This window comes from Nelumbo nucifera, chromosome 8 (genome assembly GCF_055504915.1).
Source record: "Nelumbo nucifera cultivar China Antique chromosome 8, China Antique-T2T, whole genome shotgun sequence".
Taxonomy (NCBI): Eukaryota; Viridiplantae; Streptophyta; class Magnoliopsida; order Proteales; family Nelumbonaceae; genus Nelumbo; species Nelumbo nucifera.
The window spans coordinates 22,298,107-22,312,112 of record NC_142656.1 but is presented as its reverse complement, the minus strand read 5'-3'; positions in this window follow the sequence as shown (position 1 = coordinate 22,312,112).

Here is a 14,006-nt window from a genome sequence, read left to right as displayed (position 1 = left end):
GTGCAGTAGATGCACCATAGATTTTGCCATTGAAGTATTATCTATTATTAATAAGATGAGTTAAAATGACTTTGATGTTGTATGTTGATTAGAGCAGATTTGGCCCTCCACTAACATCATGACACATGGCATATTAGAACAGTTAGACTACATCCTAGCATCACCTAGTTAATAATTTGCCTTATCCAAAATGGGGTCCCAGCTGGCGACTTGCCTCTGCTGCCGACCTGGCAACCTACTTCTGTTGCCGACCTGCCTCTGCCACCGACTTGGCGACCTACTTCTATCGCCAACTTGGTGACCTGCCTCTATTGCTGACCTGCCTCTATCGTCGACCTGGCAACCTGGCGACTTACTTCTCTAAAAGCTTGTCAGTTGTCTTTGAATCTTTCCGGATCATGTCGCGTAACTATAGGCCTTATCCTCATCCTGTCCGAATCGGAGGGAAACGGTAAGCCTTATTAACTGTCATGTTATCTTCATTCCAGAAGCGTTTTGCAAGACCCATGACAACCTAACTATATAAGGGCGTCAGCCCCTGAGACCCAAGTAGATGCGCAATTTAGTTCTCGCAGCTCTCCAGCTCTCTCCAGCTCTCTCGCATTTAGCTATCTTAAAATCTCTGATTCGCTAACTTAAGCATCGGAGTGCCCACCCCGAGTAAAGCAACCCGAGCACTTTGACATTGTTTCCTTGCAGATCGTATTGGAGCCACCTCTCTAGCTCGTTACCACTTAGTTAGGCATCAGAGTCACCTCTCTAACTCGTCACCACTCAGTTAGGTATTAGAGCCACCTCAACAACTCATTACCATTCAGTTCGGCTTCCAAGCCACCTTCCAGGTAGGAACCACTCAGTTAGGCGTCCAAGCCACATTCCAGGTAGGGATTATTCAGCCAGGCATCCGACTCACTTGCCAGCCGGGAGCTGCCAAAATGCGCATCATCATATGTCATGAACAAAATATATCGAAATGAAATTTTCATGAAACATGAACCATTGACTCCTTAGTAAAAACACAACATTCAAATTACCTTTACTAATAAATAAAGTATAAACTTTATGTATATATATAAATTTGTTCTTTAAATTGAATATAATTAGATCAGAAAATTTGTACTTTTTCATATTAGTGTATATATAGAGAGAAGAGAGAGCTAAAGAAATTTTGCTACAAAATTTTTTGTCAATTATAATTGGGTTTTATTGGATCAAATCAGATAAACCCAACTAATACTTTGGTTAATTTTTTATCTTAACTTACAGGCCCTCTAGGATTTGGAAGTGGGGAGGGAATCGGGGTGCCTAGTGACAAGGGGATGGATGAAATGTTCTTGAATTATTCAAAGGCTAGTTAATTAAAAAATCCTTTCTACAATACCTCATGCTTCATGTGATTGGGGTATTTATTTGAATTTGATTTGATAATATAAATCTTAGGTCCAATCCAATTAGATATTACAAGTGTCAATTCCAATCTGAATCCATTAGGCAGCATTTGGAAACGATGCAAATATGTAGAGTGTAAAGTTGTTCATGTTAGATTTAAATCTTATTAGAGATTAAATTCAATGGGGTTTGATTGATCAATTACATGAAAAAAACACATCTGCACACATGCTTTGAAAAATAGCTTTTCTCTTACTAACACCAATTTTTTAACTTGTCCCACATTGAAAAATTACAAGAATTGTTTTGGGTTTTTTAATAGGAGTTGATTTATATTCCTTAGATATAAAGAGGAGAGTATGGAGGCTTGCTCGCGCATGTGTGCAGTGCTTTAGAGGTGCACTTTGCGTGCACCGGCGTGGCTCGCGAAAGGTGACTTTGGCTTTTAGTGTGAGGCTGACCGTTGATGTGATCAACGGCCACAATTTGATTAGGTGTGATCGAGAGGCATCATTCAAAGTTAAATGTTAACTACCTTTTAACAATCATAATTCTTGACATTGTGACTCTTCAAGGAGCCTTTTTTGAACAAACACTTTTCTCTGCTCCATGACTTTTTGGAATTTATTTAAGGAGTGTGAATCAAACATTTACACACAATTTTCGAAAATCACTTTGTCTCTCACTGAAGGTTTCTTCGGAGACTCTTTAACTTTGCTAGTTGCATATTCTCGCCCAAGGCTCTGTTGTATCTTGGGAACGGATTTGCCTGTAACCCAACAACAAACTCAGTGGAATTGAGTGGGGGCAAATAACATTTAAAGACAGTGTCTTCAAACACGCCTCAGAGGTTCTCCTCCAAGTTTCAATGACCTCATTTCCCAATAGTTCATATAAATTGCAAAATTTGGTTAGTTTTGCACCGAAAAATTTACCTTCTTTCCAAACAGGCTTTTAGCTATAATAGATGCATACATGAATTCCAATAAAGCATATGCTTTTTTTTTTATCAAAAGTCCACTTAAATGCAAATTTACTTCTTTTTTATTGATGTACTTTTACATCTTATTATCAATGTAAATATGCATTGGTCTGTCATTTGTCAATGCATAAATATAATGTTGCCAAACACAAGCAAAAGTGAACTAGAATGCAAGTTTACCTTGGATTTACACCCCATTTGCATTGTTTCCAAACGCAACCTTAACGATGTCAAATATCTGAATATGATCCAATCTGATTTAACTTCTGAAAATTTTAATAATTTATTAAAAGAAAAAACATAATAGTTTATATAAATAAAAACTTTAATATATATATATATATACACACATGTCTTTTTATAAAAAAAATGCAATATAAATATATTTATAAATAATAAATATAATATAATATAATAGTGGATGGTTAATGGTGGCAGCCAAAATGTATTAGATGCTTTGAGCAATGATATCTAATTCCTCTCTCTTTTTCTAGAAAAAAAAAGATCTTCTATTTAGATGGGTCGAGGGATATAACTGGTGTTCGAAAAGACTTATTATAGGTTACTTCATCTAAACATTGCCGGATTTTCTTTTAGCAACAGGAAAGCTTAAACAGAAATCTACGGAGTTCATACGTGCATTCTTAATTTACAAGTTGTTCTAAAAAATTATAATTTACATGCAAAAGAAAAGGCTAAGTTGTGGGCCTCTGAATTATGTATTGAGAGCTTTTGTATAACCGGTGCTCAGATCACTGGGTTTTCTTTGGGCATTTTGGTCAAAAAATTGGGAGATGGCTGATGTATATCACGTCTGCAAAGTAAAGGGGTTGCTGTGGTATTTTGGTTTTAATACTGGGTTTCAGCCGTTGGATTTTCTACATTCAGGTGTTGGGAGTTTTTTTTTTTTTTTGGTGAAGGGTTCAAAGTCATTTCCTCTAAATAAAATGACACACACGTATGATCAGATTCTTTCAGATATAGGTGATCCGAATTCAATCTGATTTCTAACCAGATTCTATCATCTGATTCAAAATTTCAATCAGAGGGTGGATGGAATCTGAATCCAACAAAAATAGGATCAGATTTAGATTTGGGTTGGATCATGATCCAGTCCATTTTCTATCCAATCAATTAATACCCAATAATAAAAATGGCTCCACTACCCCATCTAAGCCCAACCCAGAATTGAGCCCTAATGGACTTTTATATCTTAGTTCAACCTTGGTTTGGACTAAGCCAAACCTAAGGGCCTTAGGTTTGGCCCTTGGGACATGTCTTGGAGTTGGCCCTAGGTCGACCCTACAGCCTAGGTATTGATAGGAATTAAGGTTTAAAATTTCAATACGATACACCCTGTAGCGTATATTAGAAAAACAGATATGGGATATGCATGGAAATCGGACGTGTCATCTTTTTTCATGCATATCGAATTGTATCGAGGTGTATTGGTAGCATATTGACGAAAAAGATACGACAAAAAACTGAAAAAAAAATAAAGGGGAAAGCAAACTTCTTTTCCTTGAAATAACCCTTCTTCCACCCCAAATGACTCTAAAACTCCAAACCTCATTCCTAGAATGCTAGATTTGCAAAAATTTGCAAGAAACAAGTGTGAATTGTTAATTTTTTTGAAAATTTTTCAAATTTTGAAAAAATATGGAAAAAGTAGGTAAATTTTTTCAATTTTTATAATATCTTGTGATTTATTTTTTTCTTGAATGTTTAAATTTATGTTGATCTACATTACTTACATTAAAAATCATAATGTTTTTGTGTTATTAATAAATTTATGGAAATTTCATGAAAATATTTGGGGAAGATATAAATTAATAAAAAATTTGAAAATGTATTTTTCCTCTTCCTATAAAGACTAAATATGTTTTAGATCTATGGATTTATCTATCATATCCCTAGAGCAATTGAAATTTCTTCTTTACTATTTTGTTTGATTTTTTATATTTTAGAATTAAAAATAAATAATAATTATGTATATTTTATCATTTGATCACAATAATTGAATATATTATAATTCTATGGATGATCTATCATATCCATAGACCAATTGAAATTTCTTATTTAATAATTATTATTATTTTTTTAGAATTAAAAATTAATTAATTATATTTTATCATTTGATCACAATGATTGAATATATTATAATTCTATGGATGATCTATCATATGCACAAAGCAATTGAAATTCTTGTTTAATAACTATTTTTTGAATATATTATATAATGTTTATTTTTTTATAATTTTTGGAAATAAATAATAAATAATTATTGATTATATTTTCACTTAGAAGTTGTGCCAATGCATGTTTTATGGTTGGATAGGAGATTTGGGTTTTTCCCTTCCCATAAAACATTAAAATTTAAGAATTATAATTTATAAATTATAGTTAAGCATAGGATTTTTAATGAAATTATAATTAACTACAATGTATTTCTTCATAAAACCATTGAAATATATTAATTTAATATATATATATATACACATCGTTGAGGTCTTATATTTAGTGCTATTGATGTATTTTTATGATTTATTAAAGTATTTATAGTGTTTCCAAGTATATCTATGCATATTTTAGTTTTTCTCTAATACGCATGCGTATCCAAGGCATATCTTGATATGCTTCTTAAAATTGCCTTTCCGATACTTTGAACCTTGATAAGTACCATTAATTGAATTGCTCTTTGGATTGCTTATATGTTTAATCTTTTGATAAAAAAAAAAACTCTCATATGATAAATATATGAATAATACTTAATCTAAGGTTGAAATAACCATAAATGAAGTATAAAAACTTAAGAAATGGATACTATAAAATACATTAAAATCCATATAATGAGATACGTGGATATTGTAATTGAAATGCATAAAACATGAGTCCACTATATATAATTTTACAAATTACTACATGCATGAAGCCATTAGTATGTTATTATTTATATTTTGAAAAATATATTAAATTCATGAAAATATAAAAGACCCAAAAGATAAATTATATGTAATTATTATATTTTAACTATAAAATCGATTATTTTCTATTTTATTATTTTTCCTTTTGCATATCGACAAAATAATAAATGAACTTAATCTTCAATGGAGTTTAGATGAATCCATAAAACATGAGTTTAGAATTTAGACTCTAAAATCTGGGTCAAAGTAGAACCAGTGACAAACTATATCATAAATAAATGTGCATAATCAATTTCGAATTAGACAATATAGGGTCAGTAATAGCAGGCCCATAACTGATCCAATCGAATTTGACCTAATAAGACTTGATTATAATTGATAGTTAGACGTAAAAGCAAGGTTCAAAATATCAATAAGGGTGTATCAGGTGAATCGATACACATTTTTGTGCCTTTTTTTTATTTTTTTTTGAAATCGGTTCAGGGGGGCGGCTCAAAGCTCTTCCACCCCCTGAACCGGTCAGACCCCCGATACACCCACCATAGGGACATATCGGAAGGGTCCCAGAATGATATTTTTCGGGCCAATGCGTGTCGATACTTTGAACCTTGTGTAAAAGTATAATTTGAGAATAACCTTTATCATTATCATCATCCTTATCCGAACTACACGACTATATAATATTGCTTTTCCATTCCTTTTGTATTTAATGTTATGTTCATTGTTAGATTATTGGTCATTAAAGCTGAGTTTGGAAGGAGTACAAATGCAAATATATGTGGAGTGCAAAACCTTATATTTTGTATTATTTTGTATGTATTTATGCTGTACATATTTGCATTTATACTCCTTCCAAACTGAGCCTAAATCATTTCTTACAATTGGGATAGCCCATTCCTTAAACCTATTACCCTCCAACTCTAATGACACTTGGCAATAGGATTTGATCCCAGGTCTTTGTTATAAATAGTCAAAAAATTTGTCAATTGAGCTACCATCAGTCGGTACACATTCTTATAATGAAGGATTGAGATAAGTTTAGTTTTTGCATTATTTTATACAAAAGAACATAGTTAACATGGATTAACAAAATTTTAGCTATTTGCATACACACACAATTACATACATCCATACAAAGTACTTCCATATATACATAAATGCTTATATAGAACACATGTTTATATGATATTTATACTTACAAATATGAGGTTAAATAGGGCAGTTTCTGCTTGGCCAAGGCCTCAACCCTAATCTAACCTAAAGTTAAGTCAGATTCGTACTTTTCAACCCTAACTAGAAATTCAACCCCACCTGACTCTTTTGGGCTAACTTTGACCAACTATAGTCCTATAGAGTAGGGGTGTAAAGTGGGCCATGTTGGACTGGCACGGCATGGCCCGTGGGTGGCCTGCGCTAAAGGCGGGATGTTTCGTGCTGGCCCACGGGCCGTGTTGCCCTCCCTAGTGAAAATTTTGGGGGTCAGCACATCACGGCCCACGACCCAAACCTAGGCAGGCCCGTGCTGTGTTGTGCTGCAGGCCTGGGCTTGGGTCGTGCTGAGCTAGGCCATAGGGCGGGCCTTAGGCCTAGGCCAAACTAGGATAGACTCACTGAATGGATTATTGTCATATAAGGGATTCAGGATCACTGGATCAGGATTCAGGAATTAGGACAGGAAACAAATAACAAATTTATGATTACCCAATAACCCAAAGAATAAATAAATAAAAGTATAAAACAATTCAAATAGGAATTTAAGAATTTTATTTCATTTAAATTTGAATGAATAATGATACAAATTACAAAGCATACAATTATACAAGTATTGAAATTATGAAATATACAATGGTTGGATACTTCATAAACTTCATACTTGGATGAATGAAATATGAAAATGGAATAAATTAATAAAATATAAAAAATACAATATAGAATTATAGACTATATAGACTATATAGTTACAAATTGAAAATATAAAATTACATTAATAGAAAATAAATTAAACAAAATTTATAATAATTTGACAAAATAAAAAATTGTGGGTTATTTGTTAAAATTTACAATTTAAACAAAATTTACATATACATTATGATGAAAGCATTGAAACACACTTTCACCATTTGCTTTAGGTGAAAAACCAAAAATCCGGTGTATGTAGTACTGTAGTAGTCAGTAGTATCATGCCCTCCTTTGTCTTGTAATTGTAAAGTTGTAACCTATATTCTACATCATGATTCATGACTACATCTAACCAACCCTAGTAGGCTGGCACAATGGTAGTGTCATAGTGTGGTACCTGCAGGTCCTACACTAAAACAACTAAACAAGACTCCAATGGAATTATAGCCTATAGACACCGGCGGGGTTGGTGGCGAGAAATGTTCTCCGAGACTCCGACTTCTCCCAGTATTTTTAAAATTTATTTTCTATTAATATTATTTCAAAAGTTCATTTAAGTTGTGGGTCATTTCTACTTCCTTCTCATGTGTGAGAAAATGTCTTGTCAAATGGCCAGTACCACCCTTGCTACAATAGGTAAAATCTTTTCTACATTTTTGGCAAACTGTTTTTTTCCCTTTCCCCTCAACATCCTCTATTTTAAATATTCTCCAAATTGGGCTACTAAACTTGGGGTTTTGGGAAGAGCAAGCCATTTTGTTTTCAAATTCTAAAAAAAATAAAATTAATTTAATTGGATTTACCCCGAAATCCCGAATTATCGGTTCGGAATCCTGTATTCCCAACTTGATTTCAACGGTTAAAGCCTTTCAACGTGACAATGCCCAAGGGTCCAAGCCTCCCAAATTGCTAACTTGGAGGATCAAACTATAAGACTATCAGAGTTCACTCAGATTGCAGAGAATGTATGAGAGGCTGAAAGACTGAAGAGGTTAAGAGAATAAGTAACAACTTAATAGGAGAATTGTTGAATGTTGATTCACGGATTGTTGAATTGGTGTGATGAGAATGGTGTATGATAGCTAGATAGGGCTAATGGATTGTTTATATGAATTGAACATAATTCAATTGCCCAAAATACCCAACAAGCTATCTGTTATTTAGTTGTTGGGAGGGGTATTTTGGTCATTATAAAGTTACGTATAACTTTAAGCAAACTGCCCCCTAAACTAGTTTTTATATAACTATTGGGGGGCATTTATGTCATTTTTTCAACCCCCATAATCAAAATACACAAATACCCCCTAATATGGTTGTTTATAGTTGTTGGGGGGTATTTCTGTAAACCCCCCTCCAAAAAATCTGAAACTAGCCGTTGGACCCCTTTGGGGGGGGGGGGGGGGGAACGACTATATTCCTGAGTGGCCTGAGCGCGGCCCATTACAGGCCTGGCGGGCCGTGCTGCGGGCTGGACTGGGCCGGCATACGGGCCGCGGGCGGCACGGCACGTGCTGTCGTGGCATACCATGCCGGCCCATGGGCCTCTAACCCTTGGCCCAGCATGGCATGAACCTTCATGCTAGGCCTGGCACGACCCGTTAGCCTTCGTGTCATGCAGTGCTGAGCCACGGGCCGCCCGACCCAATTTACACCTCTACTACGGTGGATCCCGCTCTAGTTTCAGCACCAAGAATATAAAACATTAATGTGCAATTGTTAAAGTAATAGTGATGGAGGAGTTATTGAGTTAATTTGGTTGAAGGTGTGTCCAGTTTAGGTACCATAAGATTTCAGGCTAAGCTAACCCTAATGCCCTATTAATTGGGTTTGAACTTGGAAGTGCCAAAAGTTGCAAAATCAATCTTTAGGCTGTTTTTGGTTGCAGTGAAAATCTGAACCATATACAAATTTTGAATCAAAATCGGTTTTGTGTCTGTTTGTTTGCAACTATGATTTGCATTCCTATTCGATACAAAATTCATACTTTTTTGTCTCATTTGCACCCACTAGTAATATAAATTTTGCATTTCAAATTGATGTAAAATTTGGATCACCTTCCTCCTACCCCAATTCTTTTTCATATAAATGGGGACTATATTATTTTGCTTCTTACCTTGCTCCCAAATAAATTACCCTCCTATGTCTATTATTTTGCATATAAGGTGGGACCACACCAATTTACTTCCTATTTTACCTTTCACAAATGAACAAGACAAGGTCAAATCTGAATCAAAAACTAAACCAAAATTTATATTCAGCTTATTTGCACTTCCATGCATTTATATCAGTACAAATAAAATTTGCAATACAACCAAATACAACCTTACACTCAGTTTGAAAAGAATACAAATACAAATATATACATTATAAATACATACAAAATAATACAAAAAACAAGGTTTTGCACTGCACATACTTGCATTTATACTCCTTCCAAACGGAGCCTTACTAACAAATAATATATTTGTGAAAAATTCTTACATAGCTAGTTTTCCTTTATATCTCGTTCATTTTTCGATACCTGGGTAACATGCTTGCTTATCCGGGCAAAAGTTGCCCGAATAAGCGGGACGGTATTAGTTACCCTCGTAACCAATACTCTTTAGAAAATTTGCTTGCCATGGGACTCATTATAGCAGTGTAAAAATGCGAAAAAATTGGTCAATTACTTGGTTGATCAACTTACCCCGTGAGATACTAACAAACGAACATGGCGTGCTTATTGTCTCCTGGTTAAGGCTGCAAGCCTACAACTTTGACGAGTTGAATCTAAGCCCAAGTAAACCAACCCGAGGGTTTGCATTTTTTGCTCTAAATTTAGGCTCAGTTTAAATGGAGTACAAATGTAAATATGTACAGTGCAAAACCTTATATTTTGCATTATATTGTATGTATTTGCACAGTATATATTTACATTTGTATTCTTTCCAAACTCAACCTTAAGGCCTTGGCTGGTTAGAACACAACACAGGCCCAAACCAATTTAACCCTATTTGGGAAGAGTGTAAGTACAAACATGCTTAGTGCATAATTTTATATATGATCTATAACTGTATTTCTAAACCTTGTATTTGCATTGAACATACTTGTATTTACACTTTTCCCAAATGAAGATTGAAGTTAAGTTAGAAATACAAGGTAAAAGGTTTTGCATTATCACATTTGTATTCACTCTTTCCAAACTGGGCGTAAACAATGTATATATGTATGATATGTGTATTATTGATGATAGGTATGAATTTTCCTTTTATTTCAACTTCTAAGGCAGGCTATGCAACCCAGATGAGAGGTGGAAGTGCAGAACATGGACAAGAAAACCATAATACCTTAATTGTTTGTTCAGTCATGGACCACCTAACTACACCCAAACCCAAGCCCAGACTGAGATATGTTGAATTTGGCTCATTTTGGCTTGGGCTAACTAATCAAGCTCTGACCTCAGATTCTTTGAGTTAGGGCTCAAGGTCCCGATGTTAGGATTGGGCCTTGTTTGGCTTTAAAGCAGAACCCAATCGGCCCGAGCTGCATCATAATCATGATTTGCGAGCTAGATAAAAAAATAGAGAGAATTATAAAATAATTAAAAAAGTATACTACAGAATTCTGAATTCCACTGTAACCCTACATGATTCAAAATGACAAATACCTTCACCCTAAAACATGGATATCCGCCCGTATATTGGCATCAATTCCGAGCTGACACCTACCCCAACGGCTAAGAATTCTTGAAATGTATCGAACAATCAATCTCCCTAAAATAATCCCTTGTTCAAACCTCAGTTCGGAATTTAGACCTAAACTATGATCTAATTTTTTAGATATATTTTGACAAAGCATTTTTTTATTGATTGGAGGATCAAGACGGGGGTAGCATGTCTCCCAAAATCAGAAAAGATAATAAGGAAAAGAGGCAAAGGAAGACAACAAGCATCCACAACTATGCCCTTGAAAGATTTCTTAACAGGCCAGTCTGTCGCTTGGTTAACTTGACAAAGCACATGAGAATATTGAATGTTAAGATCCAACAACAGCTTCAAACATAAGCGCTCCTCAATGATATATTTCATTTTCCACGGAGGGTATGATTTTCCGTTAAGGCCCCTTGAAATTGAGTGTAAAGTTATGGGCTTCTCAGGCAGTCCAAGCTTCCACCACATTTATAGACGCAATTCCAAGATCGAAAGCTTTCACATCCTGAATCGAACCAAAGTGATCACGAGCAATGCAAGCCATCGAACAGTTACGATTCCGGATCTCCTACTCATGAGAACTCTGCCCACTTCTACCCACAACACACTATCCTGTGAATTCATAACATCTCCCCCTACATAATAATATGTAGAGGATGAAATGTTTTTCATGTGTGACTATGATAAACGTGGGCAAAATTCATGTGGGCAGAAGATACAGACTCAACAGTTACTGAGAGACGTGATGCATTGAAACTAATCTTGATGAGTCCATCACACGAGGGCTTCTCCAACAAATGGATTCCAACTCTTCAAAATAACATATGGGTTCCAAATTAGACGATGCATGAGAAATTTCAGATTGAAGGAAAAGATTTTCTTTCTATTCTGTTTCAGCAAACGATTGCAGAGAATGTATACAAAGTCTGAGGTCGCTCCCTCTTGCGAGGATCTCGGCTAACCAATAAGTACAAACTCCTAAAAGAATAATGAAAACAAAAACCAAAACCAACTAAAACAAAAGAGATAAGACTCATACAGAAAATAAGGCTATGCTAAGATGAGGCTTACAGAAGATAAGGCTACTTAATACCCCCCCTCAAGTTGGAGCATGTAAATGGGAAATGCCCAACTTGGCAAGAAGATGTTCGAAATGTTGCCTGTCCAGAGCCTTTGTAAGCATATCAGCAAGTTGCTCGGAAGTCCGGACGTAGGAAGGCCGTATATTCCCATTCTGGATTTCACCACGGATAAAGTGATAGTCTACTTCAATGTGTTTAGTCCTCTCATGGAAGACCGGATTCGTAGCGATATGCAAGGCTGCTTGATTATCACAGTATAATTGCATAGGGTCAGGATGACCAACTCCCAATGAATGCAACAACCCTTTTAACCATTTCAATTCACATGCAGCGGTTGCCATAGATCTGTATTCCGCCTCAATTGATGATCTGGACACTGTAAGTTGCTTCTTTGTCTTCCACGAGATAGGTGCTTGGCCCAATAAAACAAAGTATCCGGTGAGAGAGCATCGTGCCAATGGACACCCGGCCTAGTTAGAATCACACTAAGCATGCAAGCGAAGATCACTGTCAGCTGGAAGGAAAATTCCCTATCCCGGGTTACCTTTCAAATATCGCACCACACGTAAAGCCGCCTCCCAGTGTTCTTCACGGGGGTTTTGCATAAATTGAGCGAGCACATGCACACAATAGGACAATTCAGGACGGGTAATGGTCAAGTAAATTAAACGACCCACTAGCCTCCTATAGCTCTTCGGTTTTATCATCAGAGGACCATCTGCCAGAGCTAGCTTATGATTTTGTTCTAGGGGAAGTCCAGCTGGCTTAGCTCCTAACAATCTGGTTTCTGATATGATATCCAAAGTATACTTCCGTTGACAAAGAAAAATACCTTTCTGGCTTCTAGTGACCTCCACTCCAAAAAAATATTTCAAAGTTCCCAAGTCCTTCATGTGGAAGCATTGGCTCAGATACTTCTTGAATCTCCAAATGGCATTGCCATTATTTCCAGAGATGACAAGATCGTCCACGTAAACCAAAATATTTAACTGTTCCTGCTTCCGTCGAAGCGTAAACAAAGAGTAATCAGATTGTCACTGGGTAAAGCCATACTGTCTCAAGGCTGTCGTGAGTTTAGCAAACCAGCAACGAGGGGCCTGCTTCAAACCATAAAGCGACTTATGCAGTTTGCACACCTTTCCAGGTAGTCTTGAAGCAAATCCAGGAGGCATCTTCATATACACTTCTTCTTGCAGATCTCCATGAAGAAACGCATTCTGTACATCCATCTGATGCAGTTCCCAATTTTTAGCCGCAGCAACTGCAAGGAATGCCCGAACTGTAACCATCTTTGCCACAGGCACAAACGTTTCATTGTAGTCTATCCCTTCAACCTGTTTGTTTCCGAATATCACCAAACACGCCTTGTACCGCTCTATTGTGCCATCTGAGTTCTACTTTATTTTGTAGACCCATTTGCTTCCAAGAGCCTTCTTCCCTGGCGGCAAGTCCTCCACTGTCCAGGTTCTATTATTCTCTAAAGCTTCAATTTCCTTTCTCATTGCCTCTCCCCAACGAGAGTCCTTGATAGCCTCTGAATAACTCTGGGGCTCATGACTAGCTGTGACAGTTGCTAAGAAAGAGCGGTGTCGCAAAGAAAATTTATCACAATTCACCTAATGTGTTATAGGATAGGGAGTACCTGAGGAGTGAGATTGGCGAGATGAACTGGCAAAAGGGCTCAGACTGTGGTTGGAACACCATGTGGTGTGTATGACGTAGTCCTTGAGACGAGTGGAAGGATGCTTCACTCTATGGCCTCGTCCAAGCTGCTCATTCCTCGCATTCGTTACTTCCATAGAACCCCCCTTACATCATTCTCCCCTTCATTATTTTCACACCTGTCACTTTGCTCTGCTCATTCCTCGTCATTTACTTCAGTCGCCGCTTGGTTATAATCAAGATTACCATCATTGTGTCCGCGTTTGACTTGTTTTTCTTCAATAGCATAAGGAAACTCAGTTTCTGAAAACACCACATCCCTAGAGACAAAATATTCATTGTTTTCTAAGTCATAAACTCTCCACCCCTTCTTGCCAAA